We start from the raw sequence: 9,684 nt of genomic DNA on the forward strand, positions 1-9,684 counted from the left end.
AATTTTTTGGGTTTATAGTTAATGCTATTTGGAAGTTTTAAAGCTCCACCCTCTGACAGTTAGTGGAACAATTAACTGGAATAAAACTGGGTTAAATATGTGCTGAAGGTTGAGTTTTAACTGCTTATGTTATATGATAATCATGTCCCTGAATTTTTTCCTCCAGACTGATGTGACTGATTTCTACAATTAGAGCAATGGGCAATAGAAACTGTTAATACACTTCAATTATGTCATACCTTGCTATTTCCAATCTGGTTATATGTAATCATTATATTCTAAATACTTGGGGAAATCTGTTACTGGATGTTGTGACTGGATATTCAAGTTTTTTTTAAAAGGTTTCTAACCAATGAGAGGACAATTAACAGTGGTCTGTGAAACCTAACTGCTATTTTATTTATTGGGAATATGGCTAACAGCCATTTGCCTGTCTGTGAAGAAAACCTGTTAAGCTGCTGGCCAATCTATTTTGGCCTCCCCACATCTTGTAGCAGTCCTTGTGGACCAGTCTTTCTATCTTAGATTGTTCTAACTTTTATTTGTTAGATTGGGGGGGGGGGGGGGGAAGTGTTAGATCTTGGTCAAATTACAGCCATATCTGGGACCTAGATCAGCTTTGATTGTCAGCATGCCACACCACATTCATCCCCCTCTCTGGACTGAGAATCTCTACCCATTCTCAGCATGAAACAGTTTTTTGAAAAGACCATCACCCCTGCTCCTAGTGTACTTTGAACTTACATGGGGGAATTTGGGAATGGTTGAAGAATGACTGTTAAACACTGACTGGGTCAGCTATTACTGTGTGTTTAAGATTTAGGATGGTAATTGTTAAAACTGTATAACTATTGCTGTTATGTTTCAGGGATTTTTAGGAAACCCTACTGTATTATACTGTTATGTATAGAAATTTTGATTCACTCTTGAGATTTATATGTGGGATGGTTATTTGATAATTCCTTCTGTGAGAAAAATAAAAGGGAGGAAGAGATAGGAAATTGGGGAAACCAGTGGATTTTTCTCAATACCTGAAAGAAGGGGAATTCCTAGTTTCTATTCACTTTGCCTCAGGTACTTCTGCCCCACTCCCTATCTCACGAGTTCAGATTGCATTGGAGGTCCTTAAATTTACTGGACTATGATTTGCTGGTTATGCTTTAACTTTGAAATCCCATATTCTGTTGGAATTGCCCTGGCAGACTCTGTTTGGGGATTTTTTTTTAAACCATCAGAAATCAGACACCTGTCCTGGGACTGGCAGTCTCTCTGATCTGTTTCTCCACTCCGTAACCTCAATTCCTTAATTAGTATTTCAGTATTCTTAAAGGACCTTGCAGTTTGGTATCAGGCCTCTAAAAGTTTGGGGTTGCCTGCCTTGGACTAACTGTGCATACTCTGACACTTTGCTCAGAAATCTGGATCCTTTCTGCAGCCCTGTCTGTTCCTCTGGGCGGGAACAGGTGGAGCTACTCCAAGCCTCAACTTCACCCCTGGAGAGGTTGCCCCTCTGAATGGGCTTTGAGCCCTTGAGCCCTGCTAATCTATAAGGAAAGGCTGAGTTAAGGGCACAAATGACTGCAGACCACCTAACTCACAGTGAACTGTCCATAGCAAACGATTCTCTGGCTAAGATACTCCGGAATTGCAGAGGGCCTGACATGCTAGCAACAGGAAGCCTTTGTATTGCTGGTTAACTCTGGGGTTATCAAGGAGAGACTTGTCTTTGCCATAAGTCCTTGCATATTTCTAGTTATATTTTGTTTATTTGCTTCACATAGGGTTGGTCAAAATTATGGTGCTAAGACCTTCCAGATATCTAGAGGAAGATAATTCAATTATTTGAATAGTCAGAGGGGAGAGAGAGTGTGGAATGTTATGCCACAGTTCCCTTTTATTGTCCTGATTCAGTTTCCCTAACTTTCCTGTCCCAACTTCCCTAATTCATTCTGCCTCTGTTCCTAACTGTAATGCTCAATCCTGCAATACCACCCTTCCCTCTTAATCATCAGAATGTTTGATGGGATAAAGATCTTATAACTTAGACATCATCAGAATGTCAGGTGCCTCTCTCTCTCTGGTGCCTCTCCCCATTATGCCATCTTTCTTGTTACCCTATAAAAGAATCTTTGTATCCCACATTGGTTGCTGGATTCTTGGAGATGATAGTCTCATTCAGCTCTGGGATCCAAACCATGGGATCCATTTGATCCCAGTAAATCTCTCCCTTTCAAATAAAATATTAAAAACTCTCTAATCCCTATCTTGCCTCAGTTTCTCTGGCATTACACCTAACAGAACTACACCCCTCTTTTCCTCTCTGTTGGGATTTCTCTGCTAGGAACTTTCTCTCTCTGTTGGGATCTTGCTGCAAAGGAAGTTAGCCTTCCTCACAAAGGCCAATTTTTCAATGCCAACAAACATTTTTTTGTCAGTCTAATTTTAAATTCTTTTAAAAAAGATCTGCACTGGCTAAGGAACTTGGTATGCAGCCAAGAATAACTTAGCCAGCAAAAATGAGCATCGTTTTCCAGGGAAGAAGATGGACATTTAACGAAATAAATGAATTCCATCTATTCTTGATGAAAAAACCAGACCTACATAAAATGTTTGATCTTCAAATACAGAACTCAAGAGATTTCTAAAAAGGTAAAAAGAAATCTTGAGAACTATACTTTTGCCATAAAAATATGTAAAGAACATATATATAATTCGTCCTAGAAACTAGAGGTGGAAAGGAAATTATATCATAAAAAAGTGTTAAGTGGTGGTACTATATCTCATGAAGAGGCAAAGGTAACCTATTATATCTGAGAGAAAGAAAGGGGGGAGATGAACATAGTGTGTATCAATAGACATATTGGATTTATGGTGAAACTTCTTCCACTTCATTGAAAAGTGAGAGGGAAGGAGTAAGCTAAGGGGAAGGGAATACAGAAATTATGAGGAAAAGGAGTAAAATAAGGGGAGGAACTTTAAGGTGGGGGAGGGATACTAAAAAGGAAGGGCTATGAAAAGCCAGTGGTGTTCACAAGTTTAATACTGGGTAGGGGGGTAAGAGGGAAGGAAAGGGGAAAAGCATAAGGATGACAAGCAATATAGAATTAGTCATTCTAACCATAAATGTGAATGGGGCAAACTGCCTCATAAAGAGGAAGCAGTTAGCAGACTGGATGAAAAGTCAGAATCCTACTATATGTTGTTTACAGGAAACACACCTGAAACAGGGTGATACATTCAAACTAAAAGTAAAAGGGTGGAGCAGAATCTACTATGCTTCAGGCAAAGCCAAAAAAGCAGGGGTAGCCATCCTCATCTCAGATCAAGCAAAAACAAAAATTGATCTAATTAAAATAGATAAGGAAGGGCATTATATCCTGCTAAAGGGTGGCATCAATAATGAAGCAGTATCAATATTAAACATATATGCACCAAGTGGTGCAGCATCTAAATTCTTAAAAGAGAAATTAAGAAAGCTGCAAAAAGAAACAGACAGTAAAACTATAATAGTGGGAGATCTCAACCTTGCACTCTCAGAATTAGATAAATCAAACCCCAAAATAAATAAGAAAGAAGTCAAAGAGGTAAATAGAATACTAGAAAAGTTTGAAATGATAGATCTTTGGCGAAAGCTAAATGGAGACAGAAGGAAGTATACTTTCTTCTCAGCAGTTCATGGAACCTATATAAAAATTGATCATATACTAGGGCATAAAAACCTCAAAATCAAATGCAATAAGGCAGAAATAGTAAATGCATCCTTTTCAGACCACAATGCAATCAAAATTACATTTAATAAAAAGCCAGGGGAAAATAGACCAAAAAATAATTGGAAACTAAATAATCTTATACTAAAGAATGATTGGGTAAAACAGCAAATCATAGACATAATTAATAAGAATAATTAATAAGAAAATGACAATAATGAGACATCATACCAACATGTGTGGGATACATCCAAAGCAGTAATAAGGGGAAGTTTTATATCTCTACAGGCCTACTTGCATAAAATAGAGAAAGAGAGGGCCAACAAATTGGGCTTACAACTAAAATTGCTAGAAAAGGAACAAATTTTAAAACCCCAGACAAACACAAAACTTGAAATTCAAAAAATAAAAGGTGAGATTAATAAAATTGAAAGTAAAAAAATTATTGAATTAATTAATAAAACTAAGAGTTGATTCTATGAAAAAACCAACAAAATAGACAAACCTTTAGTAAACCTGATTAAAAAAAGGAAAGAGAAAAAGCAAATTGTTAGTCTTGAAAATGAAAAGGGAGAACTCACCACTAATGAAGAGGAAATTAGAACAATAGTTAGGAGCTACTTTGCTCAACTTTATGCCAATCAATTTGATAACTTAAATGAAATGGAAGAATACCTTCAAAAATATAGCTTGGCCAGATTAACAGAGGAAGAAGTAAGTAGTCTAAATAGTCCCATCTCAGAAAAAGAAATAGAACAAGCTATTAACCAACTTCCTAAGAAAAAATCCACAGGACCAGATGGATTTACATGTGAATTCTACCAAACATTTAAAGAACAACTAACTCCAATCCTATATAAACTATTTGAAAAAATAGGGATTGAAGAAGTCCTACCAAATTCCTTTTATGACACAGACATGGTACTGATACCTAAACCAGGTAGATCGAAAACTGAGAAAGAAAACTATAGACCAATTTCCTTAATGAATATTGATGCTAAAATCTTAAATAAGATATTAGCAAATAGACTTCAGAAAATCATCCCCAGGATAATACACTATGACCAAGTGGGATTTATACCAGGAATGCAGGGCTGGTTTAATATTAGGAAAACTATTAATATAATTGACCATATTCATAATCAAATTAATAAAAACCATATGATCATCTCAATAGATGCAGAAAAAGCATTTGATAAAATCCAACATCCATTCCTACTAAAAATGCTTGAGAGTATAGGAATAAATGGACTATTCCTTAAAATAATAACGAGCATATATTTAAAACCTTCAGTAAACATCATATGTAATGGCAATAAACTAGAACCTTTCCCTGTAAGATCAGGAGTGAAACAAGGTTGCCCACTATCACCATTACTATTCAATATAGTACTAGAAACTCTAGCCTTGGCAATAAGAGTCAAGAAAGAGATTCAAGGAATTAGAGTAGGAAATGAGGAAATCAAATTATCACTCTTTGCAGATGACATGATGGTATACTTAAGGACCCCAAAGACTCTGCTAAAAAGCTATTAGAAATAATTCAGAATTTTAGCAAAGTTGCAGGATACAAAATAAATCCATATAAATCCTCAGCATTTTTATACATTACCAACACAATCCAACAGCAAGAGATACAAAGAGAAATTCCATTCAAAATAACGGTCAATAGTATAAAATATTTGGGAATATATCTACCAAAGGAGAGTCAGGAATTATATGAGCAAAATTACAAAACACTTGCCACAAAAATAAAGTCAGATTTAAATAATTGGAAAGACATTCAGTGCTCTTGGATAGGCCGAGCGAATATAATTAAGATGACAATACTCCCTAAACTAATCTATTTATTTAGTACTATACCAATCAGACTTCCAAGAAACTATTTTAGTGACCTAGAAAAAATAACAACAGAATTCATATGGAACAACAAAAGGTGGAGAATTACGAGGGAAGTAATGAAAAAAAAAAAATTAAATGAAGGTGGTCTAGCTGTACCTGATCTAGAACTATATTATAAAGCAACAGTCACCAAAAACATTTAGTATTGGCTAAAAAAATAGACTAATTGATCAGTGGCATAGGTTAGATTCACAGGGCAAGATAGTGAATAAAAATAGCAATCTAGTGTTTGACAAACCCAAAGATCCCAACTTTTGGGATAAGAATTCATTATTTGACAAAAACTGCTGGGAAAACTGGAAATTAGTATGGTACAAACTAGGCATGGACCCACATTTAACACCACATACTAAGATAAGATCAAAATGGGTCCAAGATTTAGGCATAAAGAACGAAATCATAAATAAATTGGAGGAACATGGGATGGTTTACCTCTCAGACTTGTGGAGGAGGAAGGAGTTTGTATGCAAGGGAGAACTAGAGACCATTATTGATCACAAAATAGAAAATTTTGATTACACCAAATTAAAAAGTTTCTGCACAAACAAAACTAATGCAAACAAGATTAGAAGGAAAATAACAAATTGGGAAAACATTTTTACAGTTAAAGGTTCTGATAAAGGCCTCATCTCCAAAATATACAGAGAATTGACTTTAATTTATAAGAAATCAAGCCATTCTCCAATTGATAAATGGTCAAAGGATATGAACACACAATTTTCAGATGATGAAATTAAAACTATTTCCACTCATATGAAAGAGTGTTCCAAATCACTACTGATCAGAGAAATGCAAATTAAGACAACTCTGAGATGTCATTACACACCTGTCAGATTGGCTGAGATGACAGGAACAAATAACGATGAATGTTGGAGGGGATATGGGAAAACTGGGACACTGATGCATTGTTGGTGGAGTTGTGAAAGAATCCAACCATTCTGGAGAGCAATCTGGAATTATGCCCAAAAAGTTATCAAAATGTGCATACCCTTTGACCCAGTCATACTACCACTGGGCTTATATCCCAAGGAAATACTAAAGAAGGGAAATGTGCCAAAATGTTTGTGGCAGCCCTTTTCATAGTGGCTAGAAACTGGAAAATGAATCCATGTCCATCAATTGGAGAATGGTTGGGTAAAATATGGTATATGAATGTTATGGAATATTATTGTTCTGTAAGAAATGACCAACAGGAGGAATACAGAGAGGCTTGGAGAGACTTACATCAACTGATGCTGAGTGAAACGAGCAGAACTAGGGGATCATTATACACTTCAACAATGATACTGTATGAGGATGTATTCTGATGGAAGTGGATATGTTCAACATAGAGAAGAGCTAATCCAATTCCAATTGATCAATGATGGACAGAATCAGCTACATACAGAAAAGGAACACTGGGAAATGAGTGTAAACTGTGAGCATTGTTTTGTTTTGTTTTGTTTTGTTTTGTTTTGTTTCTCTTCCCAGATTATTTTTATCTTGCGAATACAATCCTTCCTTTGCAACAACAACAAAAAAATTCGGTTCTGCACATATATATTGTACCTAGGATATACTATAAGATATTTAATATGTATGGGAATGCCTGCCATCTAGGGGAGGGGGTGGAGAGAAGGAGGGGAAAAACTCGAACAGAAGGGAGTACAAGGGATAATGTTGTAAAAAAAAAAAAAAATTGCCTATGCATATGTACTGTCAAAGAAAATGTTACAATTATAAAAATTTAAAAAAAAAATCTGCACTGACCAGAAGGGGTTCCCAAAACTCTCTGCCCTGTACCTAATCTCATCATTTCCAGCTCCAAAACTTCCAGCCTCTCTGATTCTCAAGTTTCCTCATCCGTAAAATGGGGTTAGTATTTGTACCATCTTACATCCAGTTTGAACAAACTGATCCAGAAAGCTGACATGACTTGTCAAGGATTATTGGGATAGTAAGCTTCAGAGCTATGATTCAAATTAAGGTCCTCTGAATCCAAATCTACTGCATCATGATTCTTTTATTTTAACTAAAAGTCTTCTTACTATTCCTCATCCAATAGAGAAGGGAAAAGCAAACCATTCCAGTAGTTTTGCCAAGAAAATCACTTACCAGGACACAAAGAGTAGGACAGGATTGAACAACAACAAAAAGATATACAGACTTGGAACCACAAGAAGCAAAGGAAATTACTTTTACCAACAGAAATTAAGGGGTAGGTAAGGACATAATGTGCTGAAAGTAACAGAGAGAGGTGTGGATAAATTAATTAATGCCTGTATTCTTTCATGGAAACTGAACACAAACTAAAACAGAGGTAGCTCAAAAGGTGTGAAAAAGGTCTGGGACAACCCTAGTGTAAAAGAAAAGCAAGTAAATACTTAGAAATAGCCAAACCTACCCAATTAATGACAAGGTACCTAAGGTGATGGTTTGTTTTTTTTGTTTGTTTCCTTTATCTAGTCAGAAACCTGTTCCATTTCTCTTCCAACCATCCCTAAACCATGTTCCCAGGTATAAAGTAAGGGAAGGGAAGAGGAGATGAATAAACTCTCATTGTTTTTTGTATTTCTTTGCATTTGTAAATATTCATCTGAGGTGCTTAACACTGGAGAACTTAATAAATGCCTTATCTGTCTACCAAATGATACTTCCAATAATTGGCTATCCCTAGGTCAACAGATTTATAACTATAAAGAAGTATAATAGAATTATAAAGTAGAAATATATAAACTTTTTTTCTATTAAAAATAAAAGCTTGGTAAATATATGTGAATGGCATATCCCTGTCACACTATCCATACCTGAATTAAACCTAACTACTCTGCCTGTGCTATGTTACATAGGACTATATTCACCTGGGTAGTAGGTGCAGTATTTTAGGGTCATACAGCTAGGAAGTGTTAAGTGGCTGAGACTGAATTTGAACTCAGTCCTCCTGACTTCAGGGCTGATGCCCTATCTACTATGCCATTACCCCTTAGACCTAGACTCCAAGGCCCCCTAGACCTTGGCCTTTTCTAGGTCTCAGCTTATCTGAGGCAAAGTTCATTCAGTAGTTTAGGGCTAAGCAAAGAATTGAGACAAAAGATGGTTTACTTCCACATCACAAAAGAATCAATCTGGGAGGAAAAAAAACTAAGATTTTCTGGCTAGAAAAGAAAACTATTTCTATTTATGCTTACTCTCAGCTAATCAAAACTCAAGTAATGCAAGAAAGGTTTGGGCTGGGACCTATTGTTGGCTATTCAATGAATACCAGAATGATTTGGTTTGAAAGGCATAGTCAAGGTGTTCTCAGTTTTCTTGCCTCAGTTTCCCTGAATTGTTCTGTTTCTGTTTCCTTGGTGGCAACCCTCTCTTCTTGGTCATTAGGACTGAGAAAACTAGGGCTGTAGAGCCCTGGCTACTCTAGCATTGCAAAGAGTCATAAACTCCAGATGACTTATCTCAAGTGCTTGGGCATCTCCTGGGCCCAGATTTCCTGTTTCCAACTTTCTTCCCTCTCAACTTATCAGAATTTATGATCCTTCTTCACCCCTAACCTATCAGAACTAAATTTATGGTCTTTTCCTGGAACTTCCATCTACCTAGTGCTTTGCCAACCCCCTTGCCTTTGTTTCCCTGATTGCTACAGCCCTATACAAGTCTCTGGAATCCCTTGCTTATGGTTGGATGCTTTGAGACAAGAGTCCCAGCCATCCAGCTGGTTAATATGGTTTCGCCAGTACAACTCTCTACTATTAAAATATTAAAAACCTCTCTAATCTCTGCCTTGCCTTAGTTTCTCCAGCATTACAAAGGAACTCCATTTGAATCACAATGGGCTTTTCAAAATCTGTTTTTTCAGAACTATATTTCAAAAAAAATTATAAATGAAAAATACACAAGAGAATTAGTTGTTTAATTTCTTTTTTAAAAATTATAAAATCAATAAATAGGAAATTTTTTAAAATGTCTAGCCCCCAAACCCCAAGCTATTTCATGAAATATAAGCAACCAAAAATTATATCCCTTTAGACAGAACCCCTACAGTTGAGGGTATACTTCCCCACGTGGGCAAAAGGACGACATGCAATAAAGAAGAAGAAGA

The sequence above is a fragment of the Sminthopsis crassicaudata genome, chromosome 1, assembly GCF_048593235.1.
Source record: "Sminthopsis crassicaudata isolate SCR6 chromosome 1, ASM4859323v1, whole genome shotgun sequence".
Lineage (NCBI taxonomy): Eukaryota > Metazoa > Chordata > Mammalia > Dasyuromorphia > Dasyuridae > Sminthopsis > Sminthopsis crassicaudata.